The 14341-nt window shown below is 44.8% G+C and overlaps 1 protein-coding gene across 2 annotated transcripts in view; it reads left to right on the top strand.

Moving 5' to 3' along the window:
- Positions 1 to 1136: 1136 nt before the first annotated feature.
- HNF4G (hepatocyte nuclear factor 4 gamma) overlaps positions 1137 to 14341 on the top strand; it is an 86897-nt gene continuing 73692 nt past the window's right edge. Inside the window, exon 1 of one of the 2 annotated variants that reach the window (XM_088149219.1) lies at positions 1137 to 1666. The gene's annotated coding sequence lies outside the window, so the exon portion shown is untranslated. Of the gene's footprint in view, positions 1667 to 6553; positions 6794 to 14341 lie in introns of those variants that run through there. The other variant, XM_088149218.1, reaches the window with a different exon arrangement.

Genomic DNA, 14341 nt, shown 5'->3' with positions numbered 1-14341 from the left:
CATCAACCTCAGCCAAGGAGGCTGTCGGCACGGAACTGTGGGAGCTGGAATCTGGAGGGCGTCGAGCTTGAAATAAAGTCAGAGAGCGTACTGTCTCCCTGCACGTAGGAAAGTAGCGCTTCAGGGACAGAGCTGTGCTTCGTGGTGGTCCACGACGGACTCTAGTTTTCAGAGCCTGAAAACTCCCGATCTAGCCCGCTATTTGCGCGATCAGAGTTTTGTTTAAAACGAGGTGTTCACTGGGGTTACAAGCTCTGTTCTCTGGGGCAAACCGCGGATTGCAGCGGGAATGCCTGATTTCCCCGTTATTTGTTGCTAAATATCTTGAGCCGCAGAGGAGCAGGTCCCCGTGCGGGGAGAAGCCACGCCACCGGCCCGCCTGCCGGTACGGAGGGTCCAGGCTCTTCGAGCCCCCAGGCTGCTTCCAGAGCCCCCTCCCCCCGCTCCCACCCCCCGCGCGCTTCCAAGGAAAAGGCTGGGCCGGGAAGGGCGCGTTGCTCGCACGCAGGCTCCAGGCGCACCGCCGCTTTCAACTTTCCCACAGATAGTTGCTAAGGCACCTTCTCGGGTGTTCTGCCTTGGCTTTATTACCCCTGGCATAATGGCTCATAAAAGGGGGGGGGGTGGACTCTGCCGCCTGGCAATTTGTGCCTTCTGTACGTGGCTTGGCGACTGTTCCCAACGCTTCAGTCGGGGAAAGGGCGAGGGGAGGGGAGGGGAAGGGAGGGGAGGGGAAAGAAAGGTTCCTTTCGAGAAAACAAGGAAGAAAAGTCCTGAAGTCTCTCGAAAAGTCCACTTCACCCGCTGCCTCCCAGCGAGTGGGCTAAAGTTCACAGAAGTCATGGCACCAGCTGTTCATTAGAGATGCCACAAGGCTTTCCGTTTGTTTGGGGGAACCCTTCGACAGGTGTAACCAGCCTCTAGCAATTGTCTATTTTTAGAGGAACCTCCCAACCTTTTCTGCCAGAGAATATGGCCAGAGGCGGAGTGTTTACGCCCAGCTCTCTGGATGACTGTGTCCCATGACTCTCCGGCAGCAATTCTGCAGGTCGAGCAATGCCACCGCATCTTGGCCCACCTGACTTGGAAGCCAAGTCCCACCCAGAGCAAAGGTATTCTTTACACCCGCGCTGCGCGCAAGAGTAGTCCAAGGCAGCTCAAGAGAGCGTTGCGCCCGAGACGAGCTACGCAGGACGGCCGCGCCAAGGCGCAAGAAACAGGCGCGCATGTGTGCGGGTTTTGCAGGCAGCCTCTCTCCCCCTCCCATTCCGTGAGGGGCTGCTAGCTAATTTTTCTCCTTCAATAATGGGACCTCGTTTCCCATCGGGAAGGGACGATCACAGGAAGTGACCCGCCCCACGAAGCGTCGATGAATTCAGTCTCAGAAGGCCCTATAAATTAAATAACAGGAGCGATACTCCAAAGCCACTTTCGCTCGTGTGACCGAAAGAAGACCCAACCCCCCAGTGCCTGTATCTGATGAGGGGGATTCTTTGAAGACTTTGCCTTCGCAGGGCTAACCATTTGTGCTCTCCTTCCTTCGTTCACGGTTATAGACGTTTCTTTGCTCCCCTCGGTGCCTTCACCAATTAAAGAGAGTGGATATCCCCAGATTTATGTCAGTCTCTTGCCGATCCTGGGTGATGGGCTTACAAACTCCTGCCACGTGAGTACCCGGAATGGTGGCAGGGTGATGTGAACATACTCGGTTAACAGCTGGACCTAGACATCATCTTCATCATCACCAGCTGTTAACCAAAATGATGATGATGATCCCACCGATTTCCCCTGAATTGCATTGATGATTAGGGTGATTAATCTGGGTGAAATTGGTAATCTTTTTAAACTGCCCTTTTACAGAACTGTTATTAAGAGAATGGTGGTGGAATCATGTATTAGGAAACCCATCTCAATCTCTCGGAATTTGGAAGTCAACTCTTTGGGAACCCATGAGACTTTCTTCCAAATAAACGGGTCTGGGGAGAGCCCACAGCCCCCTCCAGTGTTCATGGTATTTTAGCTAATCTTAGGATGAGGCTGATTCAAAGATGTGTAGGTTGTGCACAATATTCCGTTGCCTGATTCCTTTATTTAATTTCATTTCATGATCCATTTGAAGGAAAACAAAAAATGATAATGTGTTGATTTCCTTTCCTTTTCTACGAATCCATTAAACAATTGGGTCTCCGTGAAGGAGAACGAGCATGATTTGGAATTTCTTGACTGACTTAACCAGGCATTCATTTTTTAAATTACTTTTTTGGTGCTGAAAAACCCAGCCCTTTTCAAGGCCTGATCACTGGGGACAGTAAAGATTCTGACTTTGCATCTGTCATGGCCCTAGAGCTTGATCTTTCCAGGCTTCTAAAGGCACAACTTAACCATTCCAATGGAGCTATTGCAATCCAACCCTATTCGCATCTATTCGGAACTGGTCAACCCCCCTCCCCTCCCGTTCAGCTTTGGGAGGTGGAGTTTTATTGCAGGTAAGAGTGACCTGTATGGCTGCTTTCCGCCACTTAGAGTTCAGCCACCCAGGTGCTCAAGTGCGCAGCATAAGGCGCTCTACAAGCCACTCCACTCCAAGACTTTCCAATATCGTAAAAAAGAGAGATTTTCCTTGAAATCAGGGAGGTTTATCTCTCCACATTTAGGATCGTGATGTCGTTCTGCCTTGCTAAAGCTGGTCAGGCCTAAGCAGCACTATTAAACTCGAGTAAGGGATTTAGGTCCCCCAAGGTTGGGAAATTCCATCTCCTATTATCCTGAGAATTGGCCAGGTTGGCTGGGGCAGAAGGGAAAGGAATCCAATGCTACCCAGAAGCCCATAGGATATTCTCCGAGTCTACCTTAAAAGTGGCACACTAGGCAGAAACTGAACAGAGAAAAAGGTAGCCGTTGAAAAGGCACCCGGTGGAACTGCTTCACCAGTTGAATTTGTATTTCCAAATGGCCCCCACAGCTCTTCCATTTCCCTTCACTGGAAGAGAGAGATGCAACTCACAGCTGTAATGTTTGTCTGCATTTTAAAATGTGACATATATATCTATATAGGTGATATCTATCTATCTATCTATCTATCTATCTATCTATCTATCTATCTATCTATCTATCTATCTATCTATCTATCAACAGCATTTCCCAACCTGGAGACCTCCAGGCGTGTTGGGCTACTATTCCTATAATCCACTGGAAATTATAAGATTTCATCCTACTTGTAGCTGGTGAAGTCTATTCTAGAATTATGTCTGCAGGAGCATATCATCTCGCTATCACAGATACTAGCTGGGTCGATACATTATGCTAAACCACAGTCCAGTTAACAATGGTTTGTTAAATAAGCAATAATTCACCATTGGGCTAAGGAATAATTCACAGTTTACAAGCCATAGTTGGCTGCAAAAATCCCTAGCTATAAACAGAACACATTTCTATGCGATATGTGAACTCAACGCTTGGTACGAAACGTTATTTCTTTCTATGAGCGCCAGTTGCAGTGATCAGAGGGTGATTGGCAATAGGCAGTGTTTCTGAGCATTTGTAGAGTGCATTTACCTGAGTGCATCTCCATTCTAGGGCCTGAACAAATTAGGTTGTTCTGTATCTCCACAAGAGTTTTAATAATGGAGTCCTTTTCAAAGGAATGCACTTTAGAAGCCTCATGTTTTTCAACGGAGTAACAGCTCAGGGGATCTGAAGTTCACATTTTTCTTCATTGCCCGATGGCCCCGCTGACAGCGAAAACCGCGTCCCGTTTCTAAACCAGGCTTCCCTTCGTGCCTCCTCCTAAGCGTGTTTACTCGAAAGTAAAGCTCAGCCAACTACGGGAGCCCAAGTATTGCCAGCTAGCCTCTACCGCACTGAAATCGGGAAATCCACGCAACGGCGTAAGTCAAGGATCGGTTTGGGGAGAAAAATCAGCTCGTCCTGGTATGAAAACCTGCCCCATTCTTCGCCTTCTCGTTTCCCACCCCCGGTGAATTAGCGATGAAACTTCGAGGTGGCCAGCCTGCTTAAATCGCCTCCGAAAGTAGAAGAGCCTGTTCGGGGTTTAATTTTCGAACAAAACCACAGGTAATCGTCGCTGGCATTCACCGAGATCCAGCCAGGGGAGATCAAATAGCTGTTTACCGCGGCCGCTCCGGTTAGTAATTCCTGCTGCCGCCCAGTCGAGGAGACTTTGGGGTGGGGGTGGGGGTGGGGTGGAAATTATTCACCGTAAAACGGACAAGGCAAGTTTTCTCTATGCAGCAGTAGTTGAAGATGAGGAGTGCTGTGAGACTGGAAAGCCTGCTTTCTTAGAACTCAGGAAAAACCCCCACAGGTATTTAATACACACTTTGCCTTTATTTTCTGTTCAAGCATCAAACACTTACGCATATACAGGTCGTCCACATACTTTTCTTGGTCACCTATCTAATATTTAGGATTGTGGGCAAAACACTCAAGGGGATTCAAGGCTGAAGATGCCCGCCTAACTCTCGGAAATCTCTCTGAAACTGCCAGACTCTTCACTTTCTTCGTTTTATCCCATTTGCCTGGTTCTCGGCTATGTCCACCAACTGGTCTTCAGCATTTCTCCCTCCACAAATTGCAGGGCGTTTCTCCTGGTGGATTGAATGCGATTGCCTGGCCATTAGGACGGTCACAGGATGGGAATGATACCACACCGGGCGTGGCATGGCCTGCCCAGAGAAGCACCAAAGGGTCTTCTGTAGCCCCTCAAGAGCTGCCGCAGTGTCCTTGGCAGGTGCCTTTTGAGCACCAAGGGCCAAACCTTGAGATTGTCAGCTGCAAATCTGGGTTCACAGGAGACTCTAAATGTAGCTGGCTTAGTCTGTGTTCTGTGTGTGAAGCGAATCAGCTGGAAATGCGAGCCTCCACTGGTAGGTAGATAAATAAGGGCAATGTAAGCCCTTCTCGACAGAGGGTGGAAGCTGCTGCTACGGTTGAAGCAAACGAGAGGTGTAATTTTGTCTGGTGAGGCCAGTCCGATATGCTCGAAGGTGGAAAAGTGGGGTAACACATTTGTATCCCTGTAGCGATATAAAGCATGTATTCATGGCAGATATGACGGCACAGCGATGGTTGGATGATGCCATAAATCACGTCGGAGGAATGGTGGTAGGAAGCGAAACGCTTCGCTTACTGGTGTCTGCATTTTGTAACTCTCACCTAGGCTTGTGCTCCAGTTATTTCCTAACGCAGGCAATCCCACTTGGTTTATGTATATTGTATCGAGTTGGTAATCAAGTGAGCGAACTTTGGAATCAGGCTAAATTAGGGCTACAACATCTGAGGTGCAAAAATCGGACGAGATGGCAGAAACCTCTAGCTCCTATTGTCATTTAGTGGGCGTCTGGATATCTGCAGCCCAGACAGGGCAACCCTAAACTAGCTTTCAATGCCAAACGTTTTCGAGGGCTCACCCATCCAGCCAAATCCTGATGCCAAGTACTAATCTGAAGACGAAATTCAAACCTGTGTTTAATTCCCACTGAAATCAGCCATAGAATTAAAGGTTACTTTGGCTGTACCCTGGCCCCTTTTTAATGTATACTTCACTAAGGATCTGATGATTAAAACAAATAGGTTAGAATTTACATTTTTAATGGGCTCGCTGGAATTTGGTTGTCCAACCTCTCTAGGTGTGCGCAGATATAAAGCCTATTAATCCACGATGTAGAACCTAGGCTTGTAGTTTTTAACGAATTGTTCTTATCCCACCCCTGGCAGAGCACTACTCTAGTTGGCGGAAGACTCGCAGAATTTGGGCTCTACCCGCTAGCTCTGAATGGAGGAGACGGAGGGCAGAACGTGTTCAGTCCAGCCTTGCAAGCGATCGACGAAACCCGTCGAATCTCACGTTTGATTACGCAGAAACCCCGTTGAGTATGCACGCCTGTGTACGTGTATGCTTTTAGACCAATACATGCATGCACTTAGACCGCCATCAGCGTTCATCCTGCTACACGCACATGTTCTTGGAGTTCAGTAACGTTGATTTCAGCGTCCCAATAACCCGAAGCAAAGATGTTCCTCGCCCCGCGCTTTTAGTGCATTTAACGGAAAACTACTTTCAGGACAGGTAGAAAAAACCTAAATAGAATCCAGGCAGCCGCCTACCTCCGTGGCCACGCCCACAGCCCCAGGCAGGGAGGCCGCTCTGTCACTCGTCGCCCTCACTAGAGGCTCCTTGGGAGATCGGCGCCACCCTCCGCCAACCAACTTGGAGTAAAAGTCCAGTGAACGCAAAGGGGCTAACCTTGACTTAACACTCATTCTTGTTTAAAGGGCAGCCTAGAATTGGAAATCCCTATTCTTCCACCCGCGGCGCATGGCAGCTATTCAGAGTTGCATTCTGTCTAAGCTCAGAGGCACTTCTTTTTCCGGCCCAGGCGAGGCTCAGCGCCGAGCGCAAAGAGGCAGGAGCGCGTCCCGAGGGGAAAAGGCGCCCGGGTCGAGGAGACTGAGGCCCAGGCGAAATGCGGGGAAGCAAAAGCGTGGGGCGACAGAAACTTTCAGTTTTCCGTGTGCTCCTGGTTACTGTTTAACATCCCCACCCACGTTTCAGTTTGTTTAGTAAATCGATCTGAAGCGGCTGCCGGGCTCTGGCGCTGCCCCCGTCGCCATTAAGCAAGGTTCCTATTTTTTCCTGCGGGGCATATTGTTCTCAGGCGCTGGGCGAGCGAAAACCAAGGCCCGGAGAAACGGAGGGGAGGGAGTCCGGGGAGGACGCGTGGAGATGTTCGGCAGGCGCCCCTAAGCTGCTCGCAGCTGCTTTACCCGCCAGGTAAGTTTTATTCCCGCCGGCGCCTCTAGAAAGACAGAGCGGAGCTTTGCCACCCTCGCGCCGGCGCCTTGCCTGCCCGCAGCGAGGCCTTTCAGGTCCGGCTGGGAGCCAGCGGAGCTCCCGCACCGCTGGCCGCCGAGCGGCTACGATGACAAGGCGAAAGAGAAAAGAGCGACGGCTTCGCAATCGAGGGGTCACGCTCCCGCTTCGCCTACCCGAGGGCCTCCCGCCCCTTACGCGGCGGGACCGCACCCTCCCGCCAGGGAGCGCAGGAGTTTCCCGCGGCCCGCCCTTGCTTCCCTTTCTGGCTAGAATGGGCTGGATCCGCTTCCCTCTCCGAAAATGCTACTTGCAGGGCGGCTCTTCTAGCCCTGTTTACCTGTCCTTTTATACCGAAAGAAGTTTTAACTCCCTTCGGACTTGGATTTAAAACAAGTTTGGAAGAGCGGCAGCCACTCTCCCCAACGACCGGAGCCCTTTCTTTCATCCCACTTCCGGTGGGATGGGTTTCAGAGTAGGTTGTTAACGAGAGGTTGCCCCGCGGTCCTGGTTCATCCAAACCGAAGTCTCAGGAAGAGGAACTCGGGGAGCTTCCTGAGGAGTCCTGGCAGTCCCAGGGCATTCGTCAGGCCAAAATAAGTTCCCCTGCGATTAGGAAAGAATATACAGGAGTGTTTGCCTCCACCTGAGAGGTAGCAAGTGGGTCCTGCAACAATATGTTACATTATATTGGTGCTTCTTAGAGTTCTGTTATCTGTTCTGTTCAGGCCTTGTCTTTCTCCAGAGTTCGGCTCCCCTGTTGCATTTCCGTTTCCATTTTTCTGCCTTAATTGACCCTGACTGGGATATTATAGCAGGCCGTGGTATAACTCTGCACACTCCCTGCCCTCATTTTAGAATTCAGTTCTGGAGCCTCACATTTAGGGCTGAGAGATCTAGATAAAATGAAGACACTGGGAATCAAGGGAGAAAGAGTGAGAGGTCACTACCCTTGGTGGAATGCCAACCTTTCTAAAACTATCCAAAGTAAAACAAAACACCCCAACTCTTTAAAAAAAAAAAATGGATTATTTTGTTATGCAAGTATTTCAGAGTTTGATTAATTTCACCAAGTTATGTCATACACATAATAGTAAATTTGCATGAAATTGTATTCTTAGTATGGTTTTAAAAGGCAACTATGTTAAACAGTCTTATATTTAAAACAATAACTCTAAAGATATTGTCTGTTACCACACATAGTTACTGCCTATAGCTCAAAGTGGCTGATTGTTCAAATCAGTGTATTTCACTTCCTCCCACTCACAAACTTCTTGGTTACATTTATTTCCAAAAATAGTAAAAGCAGCATTAATTATTTCTCTCTCCCCCATTTTGTCTTCTCAACAACTCTATAAGCTACAAAAACGTTAACTGGCTCCAAGTCTTATCAGCTGCCTTTTTAGGAGGCCTACTTTGACATGTCCGGTAAACATCATCTTCCGTGTAACTCTTAAAGGGATAGTAGCTTTCTAGAGAGATTGTCCCAGCATACCTGAGGGGCACCAATGGGGAATGTTGCTGTAGAGTATTTAATTGAAGTGAATAGAAGAGCAGATAATAGCAAGGTCCCGCGGATGCCACTCCCCATCAATTATCCTTCACTAATATTCCTCTTTTTTTTAGCCTTTTATTTCCTATTTAGTTTGATTCCACCCTTCATCTAAGGCACTCAAGATTTTAGATCAATGTTTCTTAACCTTGGCAACTTTAAGGTGAGTGGACTTCAACTCCCAGAATTCCCCATTTGTCAGGCCAATATAAGTTCCCCTGCGATTAGGAAAGAATATACAGGAGTGTTTGCCTCCACCTGAGAGGTAGCAAGTGGGCCCTGCAACAATATGTTACAGTATATTGGTGCTTGTTAGTGGAATTCTGGGAGTTGAAGTTCACTCACCTTAAAGTTGATGAGGTTGAGAAACACTTTCTTAGATGGTTCTTTTTCTGCTCATTTCTTCTCACAATAGCCTTATAGTAGGTGAGCTTTACAGGTGAGCCTTCCAGGCCTAGATGAGGCAATGGGCGGCCCTGACTCTTTGATATTGTTGAACTGAGTTCCCTCATCCTAGTCCCCATGGACAATAGAGGCATCTGATGGGAGTTGCAGTTCACATCCTATGACTCCTAAGCCATCTGAGCCCTTTTTTACCATAATGGCTGCGAACTCAAAGCACAGTTTTAAGAAAGGAAATAGATGGGAACTGTGGTGTAATCCATTAAATATGCATAAAGCAACTGAAAAAAAAAATGACTCCCAAACTCTTCAATCCTAGCACAGCCCTTATGTATTATGTGCCCCCCACCTATTAATGTGGTTATTGTCCACCTGAAGATTGCTGACCTGGTCTAAATCATCATTGGCCACTATAATGTTCTGTTTTGGCACCCTTTTTTTTTCAGTCAGGTGGTATTATCTTTCTGGACTGAGTGACAATTAACTTGTCCAACTCTCTGGAGAAACACCAGTGGTCAGCCTGCTTGCAGAACTATTTCTGTCTCTAGGGTAGGCCTGCACAATATAAGGCCCATGGGCCATTTTTTGCCTGTCAAGCTGCCTTGTGCCTCTGGTCTTTTTAAAAAAATAATCTACTTGCCATCAAACGTCAACACTGCCAGGAAGGATTCGCTGCATAGGTCTTCACAGCCACATCTACCCTGAAAGAAACACTGCCAAGCGCCCCCAGTGCCTCCAGACCTCATGGACACTGCCAGCTCCATTGCTGCCACTGACCCACTAGCCACTAAACAGCTGATTGGCATGCCAGCTATTCTTTTGTGGCCTGCCATTATTTTTAAGATGTTAATCTGGTCCTTTTCCCTCTATGAGTTGTGCAGACCTACTGTAGGGCCTGGAGTTTCCACAGTACTGTTATTCAATCCTGCAATGAGAAAAGGGATCTTGTCTTTTATAAAACTGGTAAAGCAATTTTCCCCAAGGAAGACTCTGGATCTCATGTGGCATGTTGGTTGCTCTCTATAGATTCACAGAGTTCAATGCAATAAGTAATATCTGGTAAATTCCTGAAGGTTGAAAGAGTAATTCAGTTGAAAATAGAGGGCTCTAAGTAAACATCTGGAGGAATAGATAGTTATTACTGGATCAATGGGATTTACTATGAATCAAATGTGTTTAGAATTTAGAACTGATCACATGAAAAAATAATTCCATGTTCACCAGTATCAGATGTCTTTTATTTGTGTATTCATCTATTTCTGAGGAATTTAGAGCTCTAAGCTCCTTGTAGATAAAACCCAATCTTGTACATGATTGCTCAGAAGTAAGTCCTACTGGGTTTAGTGTGGTTTGTTCCTCAAGAAGATGATTTTGCATTTCATGTAATATCAATAGACACAAAAAGCAGACTATACACCATGAAATATTCAGGTAAAATATTCAGTTGTAGGGAGCCTGTTTAGAATGTTTTATTGATCATCCCATTCCCTTTTTCTCTTCTTCCTCTTGTTGCTTTTTGAAAACGTGTTTAAAGGGAGTTAAGGTGGAAAACACTTAAAATGTTCTTTTGTAACCTACTCCATGCTTCCCATAATTCCTCTGTCACTCTGCAGCTTTGAGAAAGGGGAAAAAAACCCCAGTTTAGATGCTGTTTTCATTGCTTGCTACTTGCTTCCCCGTCTCTTTCTTCCTGTCTCACAGATGCACAACAGCTCTGCCTGAGGCACACCTCATACACATTAAAAAAAATCAAGTGTAGGACAAGATCCCAATGCAGCTACTTTTTTCAGAACACTGTCTTTCATTTTTGTGGCTTGGGCAATTGGAACGCAGAACCATTTCTCTCTTTCCCCCAATATTCATCACACTTGATTAGGGATACCCAAGAAGAAATTCTCTTTCCCCATTTAACACTGAATAAATGCAGAAGAGCTGGTCTGCTTTTAAATTAGCAGAAGGAAGGGTTGCACTTTCCACTGTGGGATGAAATCTCAAACGATATGTAAGAGGAAAGAAACTGTTGGCCAGTGTTAGCTGTCATGCTGTCCTTCAAGATGTGTTGGACCAGAGTTTCTCAACCTCAGCAACTTTAAGGTGTGTGGACTTCAACTCCCAAAATTCCCCAGCCAAATTCTGGGAGTTGAAGTCCACACATCTCAAAATTGCTGAAGTTGAGAAAAACTGTGCTGGACTATAACTCCTATATTCTCAGGCTGCAGCGAGTGATGGAAGTTTTAGTCCCATGTGTCTGGGTGATGCCAGTTTGGTGAAAGCGTTAATACTTTTCATTAGTATCAAACCTCAAACCAGCAGAAACCGTGCCTTTGCTTTTTAGCAGCATGGTCAGAGGGCCACGGACTCTGAGGGCCCCAGCAAAAGCTTGGAGGCAATAGCAAGCCCATCCTGGCAGTTGGCCAAAGTGTTTGTGGCTCCATAAGGTGTACAGTTTGAAGCCATTGAACTAATTCAGTAAACTATGGTTTAGTTCCACAGAAGTTATTGCGTGGCATAGAAAACACAGCTATTGTGAAATCATGCTCATCCCCTCTCAAATTTTGGAATGTTTTATTTCTTTATTTTTTAAATTTATTTTAAAAAATTTTTGATTACAAAAAGAAGAAAAAAAATATGTAAAAGTGCTTTAACATAAAAGTGAAAAAATACAACAAAAAGAGAAAAAGTGTTAATATATCATTATAACAATAAACAGTTCCAATTCTGTATACGCTTATCTAATACAAATATTATTCAAGTACATATATATTTCTAATTGAGTTATAGGACTATCATTTTTTTTTATAAACAAACATGTTTTATTTATAACCTTTCTACTCTGCTTTTTTATTATTAAAAGCTAGCATTGGTAGGAGTAGCTCCCTGGACAGTTGTACTGAATTATTTCTGGATTCTTCAAATGTATTTAAACCATTATCCTGTTTTTGTTTTGTTCTGTGCATTACCTTCAGCGTATCTCCTATTCAGAAATAAGCTCAGTTGCACTGAGAGGGATTTATTTCCACGTAGTAAGTTGGCATTGGATTGAAAAGTCTTACAGCACTCTGCTGGGAAAGCAGACTGTCAAGCAAGCCGCAGAGCATTCAGTGAGACTTACCACCAAGTGTGTATAGCGGGATGGGCCAGGATGGAAGGGAACAGAAGTATGGGCAGAACGTGCCAGTTTATGATTTTTGAATTTGGGCAGCAATTGGATTTTGCGGGGGGGGGGGGAGTCTTTGTTTTTAACATAAATGTTAAAAAAATTATGCTACGGTTTTGGAGTTTCCTCCTTCAATATAGTGAGAAACTGTTAGGAAGAGGGCTTTAGGGTCACAAAAAAAGATGGTCAGATGTCTTTACATTGGTGCATAGGATGACATTTTTAACTATGAATTTAGAAGCAGTTCACATTTTGTTTCTACACAGAGCTCCCCAGTGGACTTTGGCAAGCCACTCTCTTGAAGCCTCAGTCCTCCTTTCTTTAGTATGGAAGATGATCACGATTTACTTCACAGGGTTGGATTACACTTAGAAGTGTGCTGAACTCTTGAAAGGGCAGTAACAACATCTCATACTACTTAATATCATAGCTGCTGTTCAAGGAACTCACTCAGAAAGCTTCTCTAAAAAAACCCACAAAGGTTTTTTTTTTTTTAACTTTAATTGTTTACTTGGGGATTCCTGAAACGGAAAGCCTAAAATAAAAGCAAGTTCCTGTTGATTATCAGAGTAACCCATAGATGATGATACAGTGGTGTATACATAACTTTAATTGGGACTTTCAGTTTTTTAAGAGCGCTCCCTTTTTCCTTCTGTCTAGCTATTCAGTATAATTTCATAACATTTAAGAAGTATTCAAGTTTATTTCCATACCCAGGAAGGCCTTTCTTATTATCTATTTTAGTAGTAATGCTGGGAGGTAGAGCCATCTGTCTGGGCTAGAAAATCTGGACAAACACTAGATGGCAGCAGAGAAATACTTAAAAAAAAGAACCCTCTGACTCATTGCTGCCATCTGGTGGTCATCTGGTGTGTTTTTCTTTTGCCCAACCCAGGTCTGGTAGTCTTAGGGAGTGGAAATTTTAAAGACTGGAGTTGCATTTTAAGAATCATTTATACTAGACCACATAATTAAATATATACAGGTGACATCTTTGGTCCTGGCTAAGTGTGATGCATAAACCCAGCACTGTTTGTAAACCATAGTTTGAAATCTGAAATCTGAACCCTGCAAATTATGCTTTAATCAGTAAAACCTGGTTATACAAACTATAGCTTAGCATGTTGTGCAAACTAGGCTGTGAAGTATAGGAAACAGTTGAAAGAAAAGCCAGTGGATTAATGCAGAGAATGCAATAATTTTTCTGCTTCCCTCAGCCAGGAGGTTTCAAGGAGATGTGCTATAGAGATTTTGTGCCTTCCTTTCCACCTTTATTTTGGTGTTTTTTCCACTAAAAATTGTTCTATCCAAATATTTTTTTAGATTTTTTTAAATCCCACCTTTATTATTTTTTTATAAGTAACTCAAGGTGGTGAACATACCTAATATTCCTCTTATTTTCCCCCCAACAACAACTCTGTGAGAAGAGTTGGGCTGAGAGGGAGTGACCGACCCAAAGTCACCCAGCCGGCTTTCATGCCTAAGGTGGACTGACGGTCTCCTGGTTTCTGGCCTGGAGCCTTAACCACTAGACCAAACTGGCTCCAAATTGGCCACATTGCTATTGAATTTTTGTCTCAGGATCTCAGAGGGCTTTGGGGTTTGCAAACTGGGGTTGGGGATTTTGTGTTCCTTTTTAAGAAGAGGAATGCAGGCAAGCCTTAGCATGTTTGCACCAAACATTTTTTCCAGACTTCCAGGGGAATGTTGCCTCTCTTAACGTTGCATGGCATTGTAGCCCATGCCTGCAGAGCACTTGCTACACATCTTCAGTCCCAGTGCATTTACTTCCAGATAAATGTGTATCCAAATACAACCAGAGTATCTAATCCTATATATATATTTAGAAAAAAATCCTAGTCAATTCATTAGGTCTTGCATCCAAGTAATATTCATAAGGTTACTTTGCATGGGAGGAATTTTGTAACAATTGTAGTATTTCTAAAAATGTATTGTATTGTTGCATAGTTTCATTACAAATCTTAATATATGGATTACTTGCATAGAGTATGTAGGTAGATATTCTCTCTGTTCCCATTTTTAACTGAATTACATTCAGACAACATTACTGAAAAGTAGATTCAAGAAAAGAAGATATGAAGCTACTTGGAACAGAGGGAAAAGAAGTATGTAACCATTTGTCTCAGAAATGTGTGGGGTTGTATTACTGGAAGTATGAAAAAGGATGCTTGGCACGATGAAGTAAAAGAGGCTGTGGATGAAAAAATGCATATGAGAATGATTGCTGCAAAAATAAGGATGAAAGATATTGTATAGTGTGCATATAGAGAAACAAAGATTGTTGCATATAATATAGTCAAAGAAAACAAGGAAAGTTTAAAATCAAAAGAGGAAGAGAACATATAGAGTGATTTGTATGGAAATAAATAATTACTTT

This window comes from Python bivittatus, unplaced genomic scaffold, assembly GCF_059951505.1.
Source record: "Python bivittatus isolate LINGU-HERP-01145 unplaced genomic scaffold, Pbiv_v1 ctg000590_np1212, whole genome shotgun sequence".
Classification (NCBI taxonomy): domain Eukaryota; kingdom Metazoa; phylum Chordata; class Lepidosauria; order Squamata; family Pythonidae; genus Python; species Python bivittatus.
The sequence above is the reverse complement of the archived record's forward strand: the minus strand, read 5'-3'. Positions and strand labels throughout refer to the sequence as shown.